Source organism: Neofelis nebulosa, chromosome 11 (genome assembly GCF_028018385.1).
Source record: "Neofelis nebulosa isolate mNeoNeb1 chromosome 11, mNeoNeb1.pri, whole genome shotgun sequence".
Taxonomy (NCBI): Eukaryota; Metazoa; Chordata; class Mammalia; order Carnivora; family Felidae; genus Neofelis; species Neofelis nebulosa.
Window position 1 is genome coordinate 21,775,852 of NC_080792.1, and position 22,775 is coordinate 21,798,626.

At 37.7% G+C, this 22,775-nt stretch overlaps 1 long non-coding RNA gene across 1 annotated transcript in view; it reads left to right on the top strand.

Annotated features, from left to right (window-relative positions):
• The window catches only part of LOC131490059 (uncharacterized), a 407,583-nt gene that overhangs the window by 380,307 nt on the left and 4,501 nt on the right, over window positions 1-22,775 (top strand). Inside the window, exon 3 of the long non-coding RNA XR_009250929.1 lies at window positions 21,681-21,736. This is a non-coding gene — a long non-coding RNA (uncharacterized LOC131490059). The remainder of the gene's footprint in view (window positions 1-21,680; window positions 21,737-22,775) is intronic.

The following is a 22,775-nucleotide window of genomic DNA, read 5'->3' on the forward strand; positions in this document are numbered from 1 at the left end:
ATCCATTTTCTCTTTCTTCCTAGTTACTGAGACTAAATTCTCAGCTGCCCTTGCACTTCAGTGTAACTTTGAACCAAAAGTTCTTCTAATGGACTGGAAGTTTAATATGCCTCTTCCAGGGCTAAGCCATAATAATTTCCACGAGTGCTTCACCATGATCTCTCCCCCTCTCTATGTGCCAAAATGGTAGTAGTAGTGTTAAGTATGGTGGAGACACTACTAGCCCGGTTCCCTGACAGACTGCATGGAGCATAACTACTTGCCAACCTGAGATGCTCTAAAATGTATGTGAAGAGAAAATAAGTGTAATAGTATTTGAACCCTCACACTGAGGGGTTGATATATCTTTGATAGTTTACCATACCCTAATACACAGTATCACGTCTTTTGTGCTCTATCACATTATACAATATTCAAGATGTGACAAATGCTTAATGACAATGGTGATGAATAGATTAAAAGCTGAGTAATGTGAAAACAGGCAATTCTTGTCCAAGTTGTATACCTCATCAAATACTGCTAAGTTTTAGTTTCAAGTTTATTATGATCATTCACTTGATGTCCAGTTTTTGAAAAAAATCCTGTCTTCTCATATTCTTTCTTATTTTAGGTCAGTATTTTGATTATAAATCAATATACTGATATTTTATCATCTGATAAAAATGTTCTATTTCTAGTTTAGCTCAGGTGGGTCATCAGAGCTAAAAATTATTGGGTAATGTCAGCTTCACAGAACATATCAGTTGCAATAGAAATGGTGGGTTTAAATATTGTTTTATAAGAATCAGGGGAAATATTACTTTCTATCATTTATATAATTTATTTACAAGTCCATTTTTTTAAAGATTAGAGTATCTACAGACCGAGCACTCAGATCCCTCTCATGAATAATAGATCATCCTCATTAATACTTTCAATAATATATTAATAATAGCATATTAATACATTAATGATTTATTACTGGTTACAGCTTTGAAATAAAAGTAAATCTTGAATTACAAGATATATATTACAACAAGCATAATATTTTTATAAGGCAGTTAGGGGAAAAATATACTTAAGCTATAGAATCAACGAACCAAAAAAAGAAAAAAAAAAGATTTTCAAGTTTTAATGACATTACTTGGAGAAATAATTAAATAACATATAGAAAAGGCATTGGAGTAAATGTTTTTGTCATTTTTCTTTGAGATGTAAAGTGTGTTAATTAATAGGGAATAAACTAGAAAAAGAATAAACAATTTTGTTCTGTTGACTATCAACTAAAACTTGATTTAACTGAAAGAGTGATTATTTTGATTTGTATTGTGTATTGTAGTATGAAAACAGTAGGTGATTGAGTTGACTGCTAGAGCTTAATGTGATGAGTATATACATTATCCCATGTGTAATTTGTAAGATCTCAGAAAGTGGCTGAGGGAAAGAAGGATTCAAAGATTCTTCTCCCTTCTGTTCCCATCTAATTCTGATTTATTGCTCCTTCAGAGGCAAATATCTTCTGGGACCTATAGATAACTGGGTACAAGTGGGACCTTAGACTGTTGTAGGAAGTTCCCACCAGAAGCACTGGCTCACAGCTTTCTAATCCAAAGGCTGGATGAGTATCTTCACCCTTCTTTCAGAAACCCCAGGAGCAAAGGTGGTTGGATTCTAGAGCTTTATCCACATATAACTGAGGCTCTCTGGGAGAAGATTGACAATGGATAAATATATGATCTTTCTGGATCCCAAGTGTCCAGACAAGCAAACTGGACAAGCCAAATTCTTTTCTCTTGGAAACTGAGACAAAAATTAATTATCTGAAATTGGAGAAAATTCTTTTAGGTAGTTTAGCAAGGAGGTGGCTGGCTATTTGTTTCTATACTGCCAGCCTTCTAGAATAACATACAAGTTTATTTTCCCCTATTTGTAGGGCAACCACGACTCAGAAAACTTTTATTAATCAACCTGAGATCTAATGACCAGAAAAGAAAAAGAAAGAAAAAGCTGCTTACATAGTATCCACAATAGCGAAATGTAATTGCTGAAAAAGAACACAATCTGAATAAGAAAATAACAAGAACACTTAGGTAGAACCTTAAGTGAAGCAATCACACACACATATAAACACTTTGTTAGCTTATTCTTAAAAATCCTCAAGTTGTCCATGAGAATATTTAAGTTTTGAATGTTTAGATCAATAATCAGACTCAATACAAGCATATACACAATCACATGGAAAACTATCTTAAAAGAGAATAGAGCTCAAAGTGTCTGTATTTTCATTTATATTTATGATCATGATGAAACTTTTAATGGATTAATTTATTATCACCTGCCAGTAAGACAAAATTAAAGGGTAGGTCTGATAATATTTAATGGTTCACTAAATGAATTCTATATGAAAAAGTTTTGCAATAAATTAAATGGGAAATACCACTTTTAAAAATGAGTCATCAAATGATGCAGTGTAGAATAGATCAAACCCAAAATATTCTGTACAATTTCCTACTCAATACAATATTTACATTGTAGATGGTAATGTAGATATAGCAAAGTATTGCATATAACATTAAATTGTTATTTATTTGATTTTTATTTGTTTTGTTGCTCTGTTTTTAACTTATAAATTTATGTTTACAATTGCATAGGAATTAAAAATATAAGTTTAGTTTTATGTTTGTGTATATTTAATTTATACTACCAATATTAGTCTACTATATTTTCCCTTTATAAGGGGTGTGTATATACTCAGATTTGAGAAATATTGTTTTATTTATATATATATATATATGTGTGTGTGTGTGTGTGTGTGTGTGTGTGTGTGTATAAAGTATTTTATTTCTCATCCTTGGTTCAAAATATCTTGTTTTCTATTTTATATTTATATAATATCTCACTCAAGATATTTCCTAAATTGCATTTTCATACATTTAATCTGTAGGCTTTAGAGACTTTTTTTTTGGTAGATAAGGCAAAAAAAAAGGTAAAAATTTCTTGGATTCTACATCCCGGGATTCAGAATTGTGATGTCAAATCAATATATCATGTGGCTATTAGCTTTTATTCCACATGCAGACACACTGACACATGTTCCAACAACCCATAATACAATAGGCAATTCAAGAAATGGAAAAGCATTTTCTGGAGTCCAGCTACTGTGGGATCAAAAAAATCTCAGTTACAACCAAATTTGTGATTGTTCACAAAATACAATGAAAGGTAATTCTTTAGAGATGAGGTTTACTGTCATCTATTCAAATAAAAATATCAGGAGACTATTATATTTAAATGAGAGGTGAAGGAAAAGCAAGCAGTGCTTAAAATGGTGTCTTTAATCAGACTTCTTCTCATGCCTACATTGTCCCTTAATAATAGATTACAAAAATGTGCTTTTCCAATTCTTTATTATTCCTCTAATAAACAAATAATGTTATTATGTGTTTGTTTTCCATTATTATTTGTATTTCTATTCTTGGCCTCTGCCTTCCTCAAAAGTCCTGAAGGTTCTTCTTGAATGGTTATCAAGAGTCTCAAATGTGGCTCTAAAGCAGACCTAATCCTAGTGACAGTAACTGCAAATGTGCCCTTTTCAATATATTTACCTTTATTGAGACCAGCTGGGAGGGAGGAGAGCCTAATTTTGACCATAATTGCAGGATTATATCCTAATACCTTGCTCATCAAACATTGGCCCACTGAATGTTAGATTGACAGGAAGCAATATATGCTCTCTTTTAAGAAATACTTTTGAGTGGTTGCCATAATAGACTTGAAAATAGAATTCCTAAAAACAACAGCAAAGAAATCATCTCAAAGGAGCACATCCGAGCTGTCACTCCAGCTCCCAAAAGCTTGATTCTCCGTTGACAATGTTAACTTAGGCCATCTGTAGTTTGTTCCTATCTCTTCTCAGTCTCATCTGGCCACTTAATATGTCTTGGGTCTGACGCTTCAAGAGTCTTTGGTGTGTATAAAAAAATTGATACATCTTGATTCAGCTGATGGGGCATAAGATTGCTCTTATAGATATACTGCAAGTTTTCAAAAAAAATTTATGGGACTTCAACAGAATAGAAGACACTATAAATTTTACACAATGAATGAAACATGTTTTCTCAGCTCTTTTCATTTGGTAGAAAATTATGTATAACGCATTTCAGATGGTGCCCACACTTCACGCGTCTATTTGATAGCTGGTTTCATTTAGCTGGTGGGGAAGGGATAGAGGAGAGCAGAAACGCCACTCATTTGTTCATCTTTCACAAGAAAATCTGAGACACTTACAAAAAGCAATTTGGTTCTTTTTTTTCTTCTTCTTTATATGAGGTTTTGACTTATGGCTTAAAGTAAGAACCCCGTCAGAACCCAGCAATTCACAGGGACTTATCCTTGGGCACTTTTTGATTGCCACCTACTTAGAGTAAATAAGTGGATACTTCCAGGAAATCTATTTCCTTTCAGTGCTATAGGATTCACACTATATTATGAGATAAAGAGGAATACTGTGGGAAATACAAACTACAATGACAAAGAAGAATTGCTCAATTTAGTAGAGAAGAAAGATTCTTCTTCAAAAATGTAAAAGTAGACAATATACTGTTCCGGTGTGGTTTCAATTTTCATTTATATGCAGCTTTCAAATGGAATTATTTCAAAAAGAATTAAAATATGAGGCTATTCTCTCATATCTTAAATGAGCTGGTTCTGAATTTTTTTTTTCCTGCAGGAATTTTTCTTATTTAATCCTACCTGACTTGCCTCACTTTCATGCTCATAATACTGAGCATGAAAGATAAGCATGAAAGAAAGCATGAGATAAGATTGTTGGCTTTTGTTGGGTCCCTGCTGAATGAGTTACTTGCTTTCCAAGGATTTCGGCTTGATTTCTTCCACTAGATTGGCAGCTCTTGGAGGATCAGCGTGCTGTTTTATGATTGTCACTAATCTGTTTAGCCCCTCTTTACATGTCAAAGAATTCAGAAAATGTTAGGGCATGATCACCTGGATTGGTTTGCAGGTAGTCTTTGTCCTGTCGTGCATGCTCAGTGCTGCCTACAAGAAGCTACTACTCACTCCTCATTGTCTTTCACCCCAGTTTTCTGTTCATGAGAGTGGAGCGTGTCCCTTTGGTTACAGGCAATAGTGCATAGCTGATGGGCATTTTTTTGAACCAATATCTTGGTATTATCAAGTGAAGAAATTTGGTCTTTATGAATGTCAAGAGCACTTCAGGATTATGACCTCAGAGAAGTAGCACTGTCTGTTTCACTACTACCCATCAGGTAACACTGCAAAACATTGGATGGTAAAAATGGAACAACCTGTGTACTTGCTAGGTAAGTCCCTAAGATTAAAAAAAACAAACAAACAAACCAACAACCTGAAAAGTTGCTTCTATAAGGTGTATTCTGGACTTGATAGAAGCTTCTTTGGTATATTTAGATAAGACATTTTGGTTTTGAGGAGTTTAATAGAGAAATGATCACTTGTTACTCTTTCAGAGAAATGTCTTAGGGATTGATGCTTTGATTTGGGTGTGGGGATTTGAAATGCTCAGTAGTAAAGCAAAGCTCTTATAGAATAGTAACTACATATTACGTGACATGAGGATCTAGAAATGAGATGAGTTACAAGTGACTGAGTGTATCTGCCCTATTCTCTTCCCATTTTTGCTTCTTGGATTTACTTATGGCGATTGTTAATTTATATGTCAACCTGACTGGGACACAGGGTGCCCAGATAATTGGCTAACTCATTTCTGTGTGTGTGTGTCTCTTTCTAGGTGAAATTAGCATTTGAATCAGTGAACTAAAAAAAGCAAATTGCCCTCCCCAGTGTGGGTGGACCTCACCTAATCCCCTGAGAGTGTGAATAGAACAAAAATAAGGAGGAAGGATTGGCTCTTTGCCTGACTAGTTGAGCTAGGCCATTGATTTTTCTCTTGCCCTTGGTGCTGCTAGTTCTAGAGCCTTCAAATTCAGACCGGAATCTGTACCATGGGCTCTCTCTGCTCTCAGGTCTTCTTAATACACCATGGGCTTTTCTGGGTCTCTACTTTGTAAACAACAGAGTGTGGGACTTCGAAAAGCTCCATAATCACATGAGTGTGAGTGTGTGTGTGTGTATGTGTGTGTACTCTATTGGTTCCGTTGAACCCTAACTAGCACCCTTATGTAGCAAATATTAATCAATGTTTATCCTCATTTAAAATTTAGAAATCAAAAGCATTTTTAAATTCTCAACTCTTATGAGATAAATATAAAATGTGCTTAAGCCAGAGAGAATATATTGGAGAATATAAAATCATTCTCAGGGCAGCTGGGTGGCTCAGTTGGTTGCACATCCGACATCAGCTCAGGTCATGATCTCACAGTTTGTGAGTTCAAGCCCCGCGTCAGTCTCTGTGCTGACAGCTTAGAGCCTAGAGTCTGCTTCGGATTCTGTGTCTCCCTCTCTCTGACCCTCCCCTGCTCTCTCTCTCTCTGTCTCTCTCTCTCAAGAATAAATAAGCATTAAAAAAAATTTAAATCATTCTCAAGGCTATAATGAGTGAAATAAGGACTTGAATGAACACGACTGAGAATTGGAATAACTATAATATACTCCTGGCTCTGCTTCTAACTATAGGTACAAATGTGGTGATGGCTCCTTCTGTTTCTGGATTTTAGACACTTTATCTTCAGATGAGGAGTCTGGTCTGTATCAGTCGGTCTCAACTTGGAGCAGTTTTCCTCTTAGGGTACTGTTGGCAATGTCTGCAGACACTCTGGTTGTCACAAGTGGGAGTGGTGGCAATGTTTCCAGATGATCTATCATCTTCCTGAGCTGCTAACTCAGGAAACCAACAGGTGAGCCCTGGCACTTTTGTGGCCAACTGTTCCATTCTGGGGAATCCTGCTGGGGTCTGGACAAACCCAGAGCACAGCTCCTGGCTGGGTTGGCCAACACTGTTGCCAAACAAGCTTGGATAAACTCATTGCAAGAGAAGCCAGTAGCTCAGGAGATGAGAGTTTGGAAAAGGGAAAGGGATAAATTTCGGATGTTGGCAACCAGGGGATTGGGTAGACTCAAGACTTAACTGCCTTCTCTACCTGCAAGATGGAAACCTAGAGTTGTATAGGGAGGGGTTGGGGAAGAAAGCAGCAGGGAGTGCATGATCATGTGTTGGTGGGGGGTTGGTACGTGTTCAGCTTAAGATCAGAGACAGGGGAGGGGATTTGTGTTGTGTGGTCTTCTAGGAATTCTATTGCTATCAGACTGGCAGTTGGAATGTTCCAGTCATTGTCAAAGCTTCAAGAAAGTTCAATAAGAAATAATTGTTGGGGTCTATGATCGATCAAGAAGGCTTGCTGACAGTAATACTGGCATCTCATTAGTAAAGGCTAGGGATGCTGCCAAACATCCTACCATGCACAAGACAGAATTATCCATCTCCAAATGTCATTAGTGTCAAGGTGGAAAAATCCCCACTTGAGATTCTTTCTCTTACAGTCCTAATCTTTTGAATCTATCACTCTGCTCTGATTGTTTCAGTTAAAGTAACAAACCACAAGAGACTCCTGATAGAGAAAAAACTGAGGGCTGATGGGGGGAGATGGGCGCGAGATGGCTGGATGGGTGATGGGTATTAAGGAGGGCACTTATGGTAATGAGCACTGGGTGTTGTATGTAAGTAATGAATCACTGAATTCTACTCTTGAAATCAGTATTGCATTGTATGTTAATGAACTAAATTTAAATAAAATTAAAAAAAATATTTGAACTTTTGAGTTTTTTTTTTTAATAAAAAGAGCAAATCATGGTGCATAATTAACATGAAAGGAAATTTTATTAGTAAGAAATATAGTCTCATTTATGAAATTCTCCCACGGATTTATTAATATAAAGGAGAGGATCAATACCAACCACCTTCCCCCAAGAAATACCTTCTTTCATGGATCTCTATTCACACAAATTTTTAGCAAAACTAAGTTAAGGAGGAGACTGAGTTCTCTTTGTCTGTTAAGCTCTTTTTGTATTTGTTACTGGTGACACACACTGTCAGAAAAAATTTGAAGAGTAGAGAGAGGCTCAAAATGACTAAATGTCTGAAAATCCCCTTGCTTAAAAATCTTTTCCAAACTACCTCTAATTGAGAAGTGTAGTCTGATTAGCAAGCTCTTCTTGGAAATGCAGATGGTCCCTGAGAATGAATGAATGTTATTCTCCGTTAGTAGGAATCTCCATAGTCAGAAAGAGGCCTCAAGGGCTCAAGAGTTTTGTTTGGAAATAAGGAAATTCAGAGGTGGTGCCTGCAGGGGTGAGGCTGTTTGAGAATGTGACTCTCTGGTGGGCAGGAAAGAGAAGGCAATGGATTGAAGGTGATGGGAAGAGGGAGAATGAAAGAATACTTGGGTCTTTGTGTTTCTGCTTTTGGGAATCATCCAGTGGTGTATGAGTGCCTTAGGAAAGATAAAGAGGAAGAAACCCTGAAATTTCCAGTTTAGACATCCCTTCTCCATAGCAGATTTTTCTCTAGTTGTTTCCACCAAATGTTCCAGACAAGAAAAGGTATGAAACTTACTGTGAATTCTTTCTTTCCTTTTTGTTTTCTTTTTATTAGTAGTAGATTTTCATTTTCAGAGGGCCTTAGAAAATGTTATCCAGGAATGCAGGAGGTTTATGTTTGAATTTATGTAACAATCAAAGGTGACTTACCTGTCTTTCTGTTAGTTTAGTGAGTCACCTGACTTCCTTCAGCTTATGGCTCATTATCCTCAGCTCATGGGGGTGGGGATACTGTTTCCAACTCAAGGGTTCACCTGTGAATATAAATTATTCTTTAAATATAATATTAATATTAATGATTTTACATATTGCGTATAATTTATTTATAATTAATAATTGTATTGTAATTATAACAATTATAATTATAGCATAATTATATAATTATACTATAAATATATGTATATATATATATACACACACACACATACACACACATATATACATATATATGTACATATATATGTATATATGTGTGTGTATGTGTGTGTGTGTATATATATATATATATATATATATATATATATATGTTTTAACATGTAAAATTCTGATCAGAACAAGGTCAAGTGGGCATTGTTTTGATTGCCTGGGACAGATCTACCAGTCCTCAGCTGGTAGGATGACCTGGCTTCCCCTTTCAGCAGTGGATTTACTTTTGAATGCCTCTCCTTTTTGAAACTTACATTAAGGTGTCAGTGATCTATGGGCTTTCAAAGTTTCCTTTCTATGGCATTTAGAGTCTGTTTACTAGCAGGCAAAATTAAAATAAATTAAGCATGAGTTAAATTTGTCGAATTTCAGATATTAAGAATGAACAGTTGAGGGGTACCTGAGTGGCTCAGTTGGTTAAGCGTTCAACTTCGGCTCAGATCATGATCTTGTGGTTCATGAGTTTGAGCTCCATGTAGGGCTCTGTGCTGACAGCTCAGAGCCTGGATTCTGCGTCTTCCTCTCTCTCTCTGCCCCTCCCCCACTCATCTCTGCCTCTCTTTCTCTCAAAAATAAATAAAAACATATAAAAAATTAAAAAAAAAAGAATGGACAGTTGAGCTATAAGGCGCTTTCTAAGGCTCCTATTACTGACCTTTTGTTCCTAAATTTAGCTAACCAGCGAGTCTTTTCCCTTTTCATTCCAGAGACTTCTAGCTCTGTATTCCATAGAAAATACAGGTCTACTATACCTTATCTGAAACCTTAGAGCCTGATGTTTTTCAGAATTCATTTTTTTGGAAGAGATAATACAATGAACAGGTGGAACACAGAGGATTTTTAAGGCAGTGAAACTACTCTGCGTGATCATTTCATGGTGGATACCTGTCATTATGTATTTGTCCAAACTAATAGAATGTACAACGCCAAGAGTAAACGCTCATAAAACTACAGACGTTGGTAACAATGATGTGTCAGTGCAGGTTCATTGATTGTACCACTCTGGTGCTGGATGTTGATAACAGGGGAAACTATAAATGTGTGGAGATAGGGAATATATGGAAAATCTCTACCTTCTACTCGATTTTGCCATGAACCTAAAGCTGTTCTAAAAAATAAAGTCTATTTGTTAAAAAGGTAATACACTATAATAGCCATATCTATTATAACATCACTAGTAGAGTCTGAAGCAATACCCAGGAAGCAAAATAATATTTATAGTGAAAATTATGCTCATTTATGCTAAGTGGGATAAACATAGTATCTAAATAGTATATAAATAGCCTAAAGTCAATTCAGGTCAGATTTTGCCTCCAAATGAGTTTGCATCAAACTTGCAAAAAAGAAAAATAGCAATAATCGTTTTTCTGAGATCTTTGGATTCTGACATTATGGATAAGAAAATTCTCCACTACTCTACCCTATTCGTATTGGCCTCAGATAATCAGCCAGTCCTTAATAGCAGCTGCTCTTGTCTGGTGACAAGGCTTGTAACTGCCATCTTGGGAAAGTTATTCCATGTTCTGGTTCTCCTGTGCCAGTGTTCTCCATGTCCCAGGCCCCTGGGGAATGCAGAGCTGCAGGTGGTGGCCAGGGGACAGTAGGTGTAACAGGAGAGGATGACCTTCTCCTACCCAGGCCCTCTCTCTTATAAATCATCATAAAGCTGCCACTGGATTTCAGAGACAGCAGTTCACTGTTGTTCTTCCTCGGTCTCTGCTCTCAGAAAAGGGCAGCTTTATCCACACGTTTTTTGGCAAATAAATGTGCTTTGCTCTTGGGCAATCCTGAACTTTTCAAAAAGACAAAAATCACAGTTGAGTTTTTGCTGATAACCAAATGACTCAGAAATTAAAACACCAACTTTCTGTATTTTTATATTCTTACTTCCAAGTCCTGATCTATTTCTTTTGAAAGTGGATACCTACAAGTGTCCCTTCTTTTACGAAGCTTGTTTCACCAAAAGCAAGTTTTTAAAATGTAAACATACCTGAGGAGTATGCTACTCACATAAATTCCTCAGTGATTTTTTTTAAATAACAAGTCTCAATTTAACATTTATGTTCATTGTAGCAGAAAAATTTTAGACTGGAAATTCAGGGGCAGGTCTGATTTCTAGTCCAATTTCTGCTGGTAACTACCCATTTCACTTGAGACAGTTCCCTCTGATTCCTCATTCATAAAATGGGGATGTTGAATGTAAGAGCATCTCAAAAGTTTATGTCCATAAACTTTTTCAGATGGGCTTCAGAAGGTCTATGAAACCACTCTTAAGCAAAAATGCATGCGTGTGTGTGTGTGTGTGTGTGCGCGCGCGTGCGCATGCATGCTTGTACATAGGAGCTTTGGATGAAAGCAGCATAGCTTTCATGAAATTCTAAAAAGGATGCATTCATTTTGCCTTTAAAGTTTTATGATTTGATAAGTATAAATTTTCATATATCAGATTGGCTTAAATCAGGTTATATTTGCAAACATATAGCAGCCTTAGGTGGACATTTATTGAGTCAGTAGGGCTCCAGAAAGAAACAGGTGGCATACTCTGGAATGTGTAACAAGGAACTATTTACAAACGTATAGGTAGAGTTGAGGAAAGTAAAAAAAGTAATGCAGCACCCAGGGACTAGTAATAGGTAAGGAGGAGTTGTTACCTCTATTAAGCCTGAAGAGGCAATGGGAGAAAGCTGTTACTAAAATCCCAAGGAGAAAGTCATGACCTTGAAAGGAGTGGTGAGTTTTGGTCCGGGGTTGCAGCTATTCTTACGTGACCTCTAGAAAGAGAACTGGGAAAATAAATGCTTCAACCATCATCTCCTCCATCCCTTGGGTTTCTCTCTATTGCTCTGCAATAGCCAAATTCAAATGTAAGACCAAGGCAAAGGAATCCGCTGATGTAGGTCACCATCCTGGATAGAGGAGAATGGATCCAGACAGGCAAAATGAGGCTACCCAATCAAGCAATGCAGAGTAGATTAGGTGGAAGCAGCCGAATCGGTCTTATCCCTGCTCTGTGACCCAGACCTTCCATGTGGTTCTGTTTCTTCAACTGTCATCTAAGGTGATAACATGAATGTACCCTGGAGAATTGTTTTCAGAAATGACCAATAAAAATGAATATTAAACACGGTGCAGATATAAAGTCCCATATGGATGCTCAACATTTGTGGTAATAGGTTTTAAATTCCATAGGAGGCATGCCAAAAGGAGAGGTGGCATGTGCACTGGTCTGAATGGCCCTGAGGCTCCATCTGGGACTAGGCCAGCTGTGGAGAAGGACACACTGGCAGCTTTATGGACATTTCTGCAGGGTGAGATCTTTCCTTTATATAGTTCATTCAATGCATAATATGGCTATGGGATACTAGAACAACTAGTGGATTCGATGACAATATCAATAAAATACTGGTCAAGTCAGCCATTTACGTCTCCCAATTTAAAAACTTCCGGTTTTGGGGCGCCTGGGTGGCGCAGTCGGTTAAGCGTCTGACTTCAGCCAGGTCACGATCTCGCGGTCCGTGAGTTTGAGCCCCGCGTCAGGCTCTGGGCTGATGGCTCGGAGCCTGGAGCCTGCTTCCGATTCTGTGTCTCCCTCTCTCTCTGCCCCTCCCCCGTTCATGCTCTGTCTCTCTCTGTCCCCCAAATAAATAAAAAACGTTGAAAAAAAGGAAAAAATTTAAAAACTTCCGGTTTTAACCAATTGTGTGTAGTACTGGTGATTGGCAAGCCAAAATACAGATTCCTAGGCCATGGGTCTGGAGATTCTGACTCTGCTCATGGGGCATAGATCCTGGTAGTTCTACAACAAGCTTCCCCTGGTGATTTTTATGACTGGGTTGGTTGGGGGACACATTACGCAAACGTGGGAGGCCTTACTATGTCCATTCATTCCTTTGTCACAAAAACGAATGATTGGGAAAAAAGAAGGGAGGGGTGGGGGGTTTATTTATTCTTTATTAAGGTAGCTTGGCTTCCTAATCCAGACTATTGGCAGAAGTCAGTAGATGTTTTGTATTATCTGGAGGTGCTAAAAGCCTGCTCAAAAATGCCTCCCTCACTTCTCACCCCCCCCAAATCTCACATCACTCATCCTTTTGCATTAGCCATTAAAGCTTCATGTTCAAATGCAATCATTATCTATGAGCCAACATGGCAGACAGGAAAGGTCATTGAACTGGGAGTCAGAAAACCTGGTACTGTGATTTATTTCTCACCTCTTATTATCTGTCTCTAAGACTTTTGGAGCCTTAGGTTGCTTCTTTATGAAAAGGGAACAGATGAGATTAGTGGCTTTCTGGAATATTTACTTATTAGTGGAAATCTTTTGTCAAACTAAAGCTTGCAAAAGGTCATGATATGTCAAATAAGCAAAAATTGAGTCATTTTAATGAGAAAGAGGGCAGAGAACTTAGAAAGAAGCCTGTTCTCCTTTTCTCTTGCCCCCTCACTGTTTCCATTGTCATGTTTCCTGAGAACCCTAGGATTCTACCACCCACATTTAGAAAATTACTGGAAAAAATGGAATCTAGACTTTCTTCATGTCTAAAAAATTGAATTCCAGTTGGATTCATATTAAACTATTAATAACAATTATATTTTGAGCCATCAATTCAAAGAAGTTTCTCAGAAAACTTAATCATCTAAAAATATCCACAGAAACTAGAACATTTAATAAATATATTACAATGAAGCACAGAAAGTAGGAAAGGAGGGCCAGGCTCTAAAGAGAAGGACCTGAGCAAGGAGCAGGGTGGAAGAGGCTGAGACCTTCTGCAAAGTGTAAAATATGAAGGCTGAGGCATTCTGCAAAGGGTAAAATATGAAAGCTGTGGCCTCTTTGTCAAGGGAAGGAATTCTAAGGGGAAATGGGAATAAATAACATGATAATAATACCATAAATTATATAGTTTTATGGATTCCTAAAATATTCACATTCTTTTCCCTTTTATCTTCTAGTAAATCCTTAATACAAGTAAGGCTGGTTGAACCCCTCCAACCTCCATATTAGGGTTTCTCAGTCTTGGTACAATAGAAATGTTGGTTTAGATAATTTTCTTTGTTGTAGGGACTGTCCTGTTCATTGTAGAATGTTTAGCAGCATCCCTAGTCTCTACCCACTAGACACCGGTAGTAACTTCTCTTCCCAGTTGTGACAACCAAGAATGTCTTCAAACATTTTACTCCACTCCCAGGTGAGAACCATTGATCTACATGAAATAATTGAGATGGAGAGAAACTATTAGGCTAGACTGCAATGACACAGCTGTTGAGTTAGGACCTTTGTTCCCATCCCAGTTCTTTACCTGTGCAGTGCTATTTGAAAAGGACCATTTCTTTTCTCTATATTTTACTTAATTTTATATCTGATCCTGACAATAATTTTATCTCCCAACATTCCATACCTTTTTCAAGAAATATGCTTCTAACACATGTTTTTTCTAAAAAGAGAAAGTCCTGAGAGTGGGGGGCAAATTTAGGAAAAGGAGAGAATGAGGCAGCACTCCTTGCTTGAAGGAATATCTGCTTTAGAATCGAGCCCAAGGCTTTTAGGGGATGTTGGTCTTAACAGTGGATGTGTTTATAAGAGACATCCTTGGTCCATTATTAATTCAGCTGTCTATAAGACATGATGCTTTCTGTATGTTCCCTCTTTAACATTTTCTGTTGAATCTTTAATAGCCATTTAGAAAAATTAGCCATTAGTTTCAAAAAGCTCATCAGGCTAATGAATTTCTATACTCAGAAACTGATATCATGGTCTATAATTTTAAGCCTTGATTGGACTGGTATTAGAAAAGGAATTTATTGCTTTGAAGAGTTAAAGAATCAATGCACTCAGAATAATGTGTTGGGTAACCATGCCAACACAACTTATATACAAGGCTGGAGGGCAAAGTGGTTTTAAAATAATTGACAGAAAGATAATTAAGTCTAGTTGTGACAAGACATAAGATAAATGATGATTCACTTGAAGCCCTCTGGTATTTCTTTAGCTGGAGAAAAAATAAGGCTAGCATAGCAAACATGAAATCTAATAAATGATTCTCTAAACAAGGTTTCCAGAGTACTTCCCTAACAGAATTTTCCCTTATTTTGTGTTTCCCCTTTCACATTTGGGCTTATTCCATTTAATCTCTTCTCAGAGACTGCAAGGAACTCATTTGTTTCCTGTTTAAGACCACAAAATGGATAAACACGCAGGGAAGTCATGGCAATTAGGGTCATATGTGATCAAGTCGTGATGATGGTTGAGTTCTTTGTTGGTAGACCTTCTTCCTGTTCAGCACCACTCTCCTTTCTCAATCTTTTTGTATTTAACATAGTCTTCCCTTGCTATCAAATATTCCCAACAACAAAAAAATCTCCAGAATGCTTTCCTAGACTGCAGGCTATGCCAACAGTTCAAACTGAGGTATTCTTATCTCTGGGAGTGCATGAAAACTCTCTTAGAGGTACTCTGGCATGAATAATATTAAGTCAATTTCCAGAATTTCAGTTTCCATATGATTTGCCCAAAGTATCTGCAATTGAGATGTCAATCAATTCTTCTTCACATTCCGTCTTACTTTTCCCCTTTCATCTCACCTGTCCAGAATCTTACTATGGTTCATTGCCCAAAGATACTTAAAAAAAAAGGTACAAAATAAAGGGATAATTTAACCCTCCCCCCTTAATCTAATCTCTACTTCCACTCACACCATTAAGAAAAGCATTTCTGATTCTATTTTTGGCTTAAAAAGTATGTATCATTTATTTGTTTTGAATAATTGTATACTAACAATAATTATAATAAAACTCAATCCAGATGAAATTTTTATAACATCACAGAGCCTCCAGTCACAGGAAAAAAAGATATATATATAGTTGTTGTTGCAAAGAAATATGATATTGTAGGTGCCCCAAACAATTTCAAGTATAAATAGTATATTAGAACAGAATTTTGTGGAAGAAGTAAAATGAAAATATGATTTTTAAAAAATGTTTATTTATTTATTTTGAGAGAGAGAGAGAGCAAGAAGAGAGTGGGAGAGAGAGCCAGAGGGAGAGGGCCAGAGGGAGAGAAAGAGAGAATTCCAAGCAGTCTCCATACTATCAGCACAGAGCCTGACACAGGGCTCCATCTCATTGACAGTGAGATATGACTTGAGCTGAAATCAGGGGTTGGACGCTTAACTGACTGAACCACCCAGGCACCCCCAAAAATATGATTTTGAAATGTACAAATAAAATATAAAATTGTTCCTGCATTTATTTAAAATGGTTGATGGTGAGTATCAAGTTCCTGCATTTATTTAAAATGGTTGATGGTGCGTATCAAGTTACTATGCTATTTCCATTCTATTGAATACATTTAGAGAAGTGATACAATGACTTCAAAGCCTTAATACTTAGAATATGCTGGAAGTTACATTCTCAAGACATGTATAGGAGCAAAATGTTTCAAGCTTATTACTATATGCCATGAACCACTTCTCCTTTCAAAGCCTGCCTGCCTGCCTTGTGACCTCCTACTATATTTGATAGATACAACTGTTTTCTTAATTAATGTCAACTAAAATATTAATTACAGGTGAAATGTAACATACATTTGCCTTATAATAGTGCTTTAACTTGAACCTTTGAAATCTTATAACACTTTTTTCACTGGTAGGAAGGGTGAGCATTTTGTTTTTCTTCATATCATGTATAATTAGCTCACTACACTGTCAATCCTTGAAATGTCCTATGAAGGATCAAACAACTCTTCAGAAAATGTGTCGACCCTAATTTTTATTTTTAATTTTAGATGCCGATGTTTTAACTTTACAGTATTACATTTGTTTTAATTTTTAGAATTTCCCATATCTGTAGACTGTATTAATTGACTGAAGTAAGGTAAAAAGACATCCTACGATACTGTGTTTTCTGTTTCTTCAGTTCTTGAGGGAACTGTGCAATTAATAGAACTTCTACAGCAGAGTAAAGACGGGGGGTTATGAATTAACATATTTTTGGGAAATGTATATTGAATTTCAGTTGTCTTAAATGTGTCCAGGTAACTTGGAAGACATTGATCCTATCCAAGCATAACTAGTGGTTCTAAGTCATTTCTTTTTTTTTTTTTAATTTTTTTTAACGTTTATTTATTTTTGAGACAGAGAGAGACAGAGCATGAACGGGGGAGGGTCAGAGAGAGAGGGAGACACAGAATCTGAAACAGGCTCCAGCCTCTGAGCTGTCAGCACAGAGCCCGACGTGGGGCTCGAACTCACGGACCGTGAGATCATGACCTGAGCCGAAGTCGGACGCTTAACCGACCAAGCCACCCAGGTGCCCCAGTCATTTCTTAACTGTAGCTAGGGCTTTGTTTATTTAATGATGCATTCAAGTACCTGATATAATGAACATGGCAATAAACATTTTTCTTCTATCTTTTCAAGATATTTTTATTTCTGTAGAGAAAGGAATAGAAGAAAAGAATGTCTATAATTATACGTGCAGCAATACATTTTCCCTCTTCTCTTTAATCCATGTCCCTGAACAATTAAGACAGTTACTGTCTTTAAATCACATGTCTCTATGACTTCTCTAAACATTTACTCTTGGATATACAGATGCTCCCCAGCTTAAAACAATTAAACTTACGAATTTTCGACTTCACAATGGTGCAAAAGTGGTGTACATTCAGTACACCATACTTTGGTGTACTTTGAATTTTGGATGAGGGTCTTTTTCTGAACTAGGGATATGTGGGAGGGTCCTCTCCTGTGATGCGGGGCAGAGGCAGTGGCTGCAAAACCCAGTTAGCCACAAGCATGAGGGTAAAAACCTGGTAAACTAACAACCATCTGTACCCACACACCATCCCATTTTTCACTTTCAGTGCAGTAGTCAATACATTACATGAGATAGTCAATGCTTTATTTTAAAACAGGCTTTGTGTTAGGTGATTGTTTCCAACAGTAGGTTAATGTAAGTGCTCTGAGCTGTTTAAGGTAGACTAAGCTATGATGTTTGGTAGGTTAGGTATACTGACTGCATTTTCAACTTACAGTATTTCAACTTATGATGAGTTTATTAGGGCATAACACCATTGTAAGTCAAGGAAGATCTGTCTACGAAATATGGAATTGAGGACTTATACAAATAACCCAGTAGACACTGAGCTACTTGGAGAAAGGCAACATCTTACAAATCTTTGTATTCCTAGGGGCGCCTGGGTGGCTCAGTCGGTTAAGCGGCCGACGTCGGCTCAGGTCATGATCTCGCGGTCCGTGAGTTCGAGCCCTGCGTCGGGCTCTGTGCTGACAGCTCAGAGCCCGGAGCCTGTTTCAGATTCTGTGTCTCCCTCTCTCTGACCCTCCCCTGTTCATGCTCTGTCTCTCCCTGTCTCAAAAATAAATAAACGTTAAAAAAAAAAAATTAAAAAAAAAAAATCTTTGTATTCCTTGTGCTTCACTCATTAACAATTTCATAGTAGGCAATAAATAAAGTTGTGTTCAATTTCCTAAAGCAGTATTTTCACTTCCAGGACCAGTTTTAAAATACCGAATGCATGTCTACCAATGTATGAACTACCCAAATAATTGATAAAAAAAAAAAAACTATCAGAACCATTCGTATAATTGCTCTAGGATCCATTTCCAGTTTTCCTAGATAGCCTCACCTCTAAGTTCAAGATTATTGCAAATACAATTTATATCTTCTTAAAACAAAATACTTAGTGACATGTATACAGTTCAGCTGCCTAAATAAATTCTATTTATCCAAGCTGGCAAATAATTCACAGCCAAGGACAATGAAAACAATCAAGGTTTTAATCCTTAACATTCTACCTGGACCATTTAAAATGAGGTTGTAGTTCCCAGAAAGACTGAAGCAATTATATATATATTTATATAATTATAAATATATAATTTAAATATGTAATTATATATAATGCAATAATGGTGACATATAATTATTATAATATATACTCCATATATAGAGAGGGAAATATCTTCTATTTGTCTAAGTATAAGTCTATAATATATATGAGATATATATATCTCATATAGAGATATATATATAGAGAGAGAGAGGGAGAGGGAGAGATCTATTTGTCTAAGTCCTGCTTGTTCCTAGTAAAGAAAACCACTATCTACTCTGAGAAAATCTAAACTGAGATGGTTGGAAGAGGGGAAGAAGCATTGTAGAATGCGTGCTACTGAGAAGAGAGATCTTGTTTGCACCTGCTTATTTTTTTAAGAAGACCTTTGTTTGTCAAAACATATTTTCTTGAGTTGTCATAAGGTATACTGTATAATGGTTTTGGTCCCAGGTTCAATCTGTAAACAGTATGCTCACAGCTGGCAAAGCTGTTACATTTTGCTTCTGGCTTGTAGTTTTCATTTTATTCAAGAATAACATCAGCTCAGAGCTGGCACTGGGGCACACACCTGAGAAACTCGGTACACTTGAATCCATAAACCTATAATCTGAACTTGCAAACTAGATGTGCTGAGTTCTGAGTTTTGCTGCACACCCCTGTCCCCAGCCCTGAGGATGTGGGTGTGTGTGCACACACACTTATTCTCTCAAACGGCCATATGGGCCGAGTTAGCTATTACAACTTAATGGTAGTCAATAACACAATAAAGTCTGAGTTTGATTTATGTTCTCCTTACTTAAAGAAAGCACACTGTGTTCTGTATAATACTTATGTTGTAAATAATAACTGCAACCACAACAAAAAAATCCTCTATAAGGAAGTTCTCATTTATTGTCTGGGAGCAAAATGAAGGTCTGGAAGACAAGAGTTTCAGTCCTCAAGAACTGGGATCTGGAAGCTCAAAGCCATTTCTGAGGATCCAAGATGAGCCGATGTCCTGAAAAGAATGGGGTTGTGAGTTAGTTCTCAGATTATACCAAAAGTCAGGCCCAGAAGTGAAGAAACTCTCTTCGGTGGTGTCATAAAAGGTGCTGCTAGAAAACATGAATAGACACTTCTCTAAAGAAGACATCCGGATGGCCAACAGGCACATGAAAAGATGCTCAATGTCGCTCCTCATCAGGGAAATACAAATCAAAACCACACTCAGATATCACCTCACGCCAGTCAGAGTGGCCAAAATGAACAAATCAGGAGACTATAGATGCTGGAGAGGTTGTGGAGAAACGGGAACCCTCTTGCACTGTTGGTGGGAATGCAAATTGGTGCAGCCACTCTGGAAAACAGTGTGGAGGTTCCTCAAAAAATTAAAAATTGATCTACGCTATGACCCAGCAATAGCACTGCTAGGAATTTACCCAAGGGATACAGGAGTGCTGATGCATAGGGGCACTTGTACCCCAATGTTCATAGCAGCACTTTCAACAATAGCCAAATTATGGAAAGAGCCTAAATGTCCATCAACTGATGAATGGATAAAGAAGATGTGGTTTATATACACAATGGAGTACTACAGGGCAATGAGAAAGAATGAAATATGACCCTTTGTAGCAACGTGGATGGAACTGGAGAGTGTGATGCTAAGTGAAATAAGCCATACAGAGAAAGACAGATACCATATGGTTTCACTCTTATGTGGATCCTGAGAAACTTAACAGAAACCCATGGGGGAGGGGAAGGAAAAAAAAAAAAGGAGGTTAGAGTGGGAGAGAGCCAAAGCATGAGAGACTCTTAAAAACTGAGAACAGGGGCGCCTGGGTGGCGCAGTCGGTTAAGCGTCCGACTTCAGCCAGGTCACGATCTCGCGGTCCGTGAGTTCGAGCCCCGCGTCAGGCTCTGGGCCGATGGCTCGGAGCCTGGAGCCTGTTTCCGATTCTGTGTCTCCCTCTCTCTCTGCCCCTCCCCCGTTCATGCTCTGTCTCTCTCTGTCCCAAAAATAAATTAAAAAAACGTTGAAAAAAAAAAAATTAAAAACTGAGAACAAACTGAGGGTTGATGGGGGGTGGGAGGGAGGGGAGGGTGGGTGATGGGTATTGGGGAGGGCATCTTTTGGGATGAGCACTGGGTGTTGTATGGAAACCATTTTGACAATAAATTTCATATATTGAAAAAAAAAAAGGAGCTGCTAAACACCATCACCCTGTGGGTTTTGCAGAAAATCTCAGACTGCCTTTTTAGAGGGCATACACATCTGTCAGCCTCACATGTCACACTTCCTAAACTGCAAAATGGCAAAGGGGCTGAGCTCAGTCTAATACGAAGACATTAGCAGGGCTAGCTGAGTACCAGATTTCCAAGCTTTTTCTGATTCCATTCAAACTAGAAAGAAAAAGAACAAATAAATATCACTTAGCAAACACCCACAAGTATGTGGCATTTTACCCCTGCTGCAGGGACTGTAAACAACTTTGCTGTGTCTGACCTCATAGTTTATTGTTCAGATGCAGAGAAGAGATGTGCATACATGAAATGGTAGCAGAAATATATGCGCACATAAAGTAAAAAAGATGAAAAAGGCTGGAGAATGTGTTATTAAATTCTAGACCACATACAACAAATTCTGAGAGTAGGCATTGCAGGGCAGAGAGATCAACGAGGGCACCACGATGATGGAAAATGTCATGGGTCTTGAGCAAAGTCTGTAAACATACACAGCGTATAACAGGCGAAATGAAGAAAGCAGGACTCTCTGGTTGGGAAAAAAGAGCCAGGGGCTGGTATGTTTGAGGTTTGGTAATGAGACACTGCTGACCTTAGCAGAGTGTACTTGAAATGTTCTTTCTTTCTCTGTTTAAGTTTCACAACTTTCCCTTGGCAGGACACAGCAGGATTTAAGGGGATGTGGATGCCTGGACAATGAAACCAAAGATGGAAGTAAGTTTAATGTGGAGTAGGCATCCTGATGAGCTGAATGTCCTCCAGAAACAATGGTAGTTACCACCTACTGTTTACTGTGCACCAGTTATATTTCTAAGTGTTTTACATGTATTAACTCCTTCAATTTCTCAATAAATCTATATGATAAATCCTCCCATTTTATGTTTTACAGATAGGGGAACTCAGGCACAGAGAATTTAAGCAACTTGCCCAGAGGCAAACTGGGTGAAACTAGAACTCTGGATAGACTCTTTCAGCCACAACCTTTGCACTCTAATACAGCTCCCAAAAAGACCCTGGAAAATCTCACATGGGCCTCACAAAACTGTCTTATAATATCATCTTATGATATCATCTTATAATACCTTTGTACCCAAATCATTGAAGATAATTTTTTTAAATTCTTTTTAATATTTATTTATTTTTGAGAGAGAGAGAGAGACAGCGTGTGAGCAGGGGAGGAGCAGAGAGAGAGGGAGACACAGAATCTGAAGCAGGCTCCAGGCCCTGAGCTGTCAGCACAGAGCCTGACTCAGGGCTTGAACTCACGCACTGTGAGATCATGACCTGATCTCTGAAGTCAGATGTTTAACTGACTGAGCCACCCAGGCACCCCTATTTCTTTTTATTTATTAATGCAGCTACTAGAAAAATTTTTTATAATTTTTTTTAAGTTTATTTATTTATTTTGAGAGAACGAGTGAGCAGGGGAGGGGCAGAGAGAGAGGGAGAGAGAGGAAATCCCAAGCAGGCTCCATGCTGTCAGCAGGAAGCCTGATGCAGGGCTCAAACCCACAAACTGTGAGATCATGACCTGAGCTGAAGTTGGACACTCAACTGACTGAGCCACCCAGGTGCCCCACATTAAAGATAATTTTTTAAAAAATGTATACTAATATATATGTGAGGCCGACAGTTTGCTCACCTAAATCAGATGGGTATATGTCTGTTATATTCTTCCCTTCTCAGTACACATCATATCCTGAAAGAGTGATTTGTAATCCTTGTGTAACAATGATAATGTTATGATGAAGGA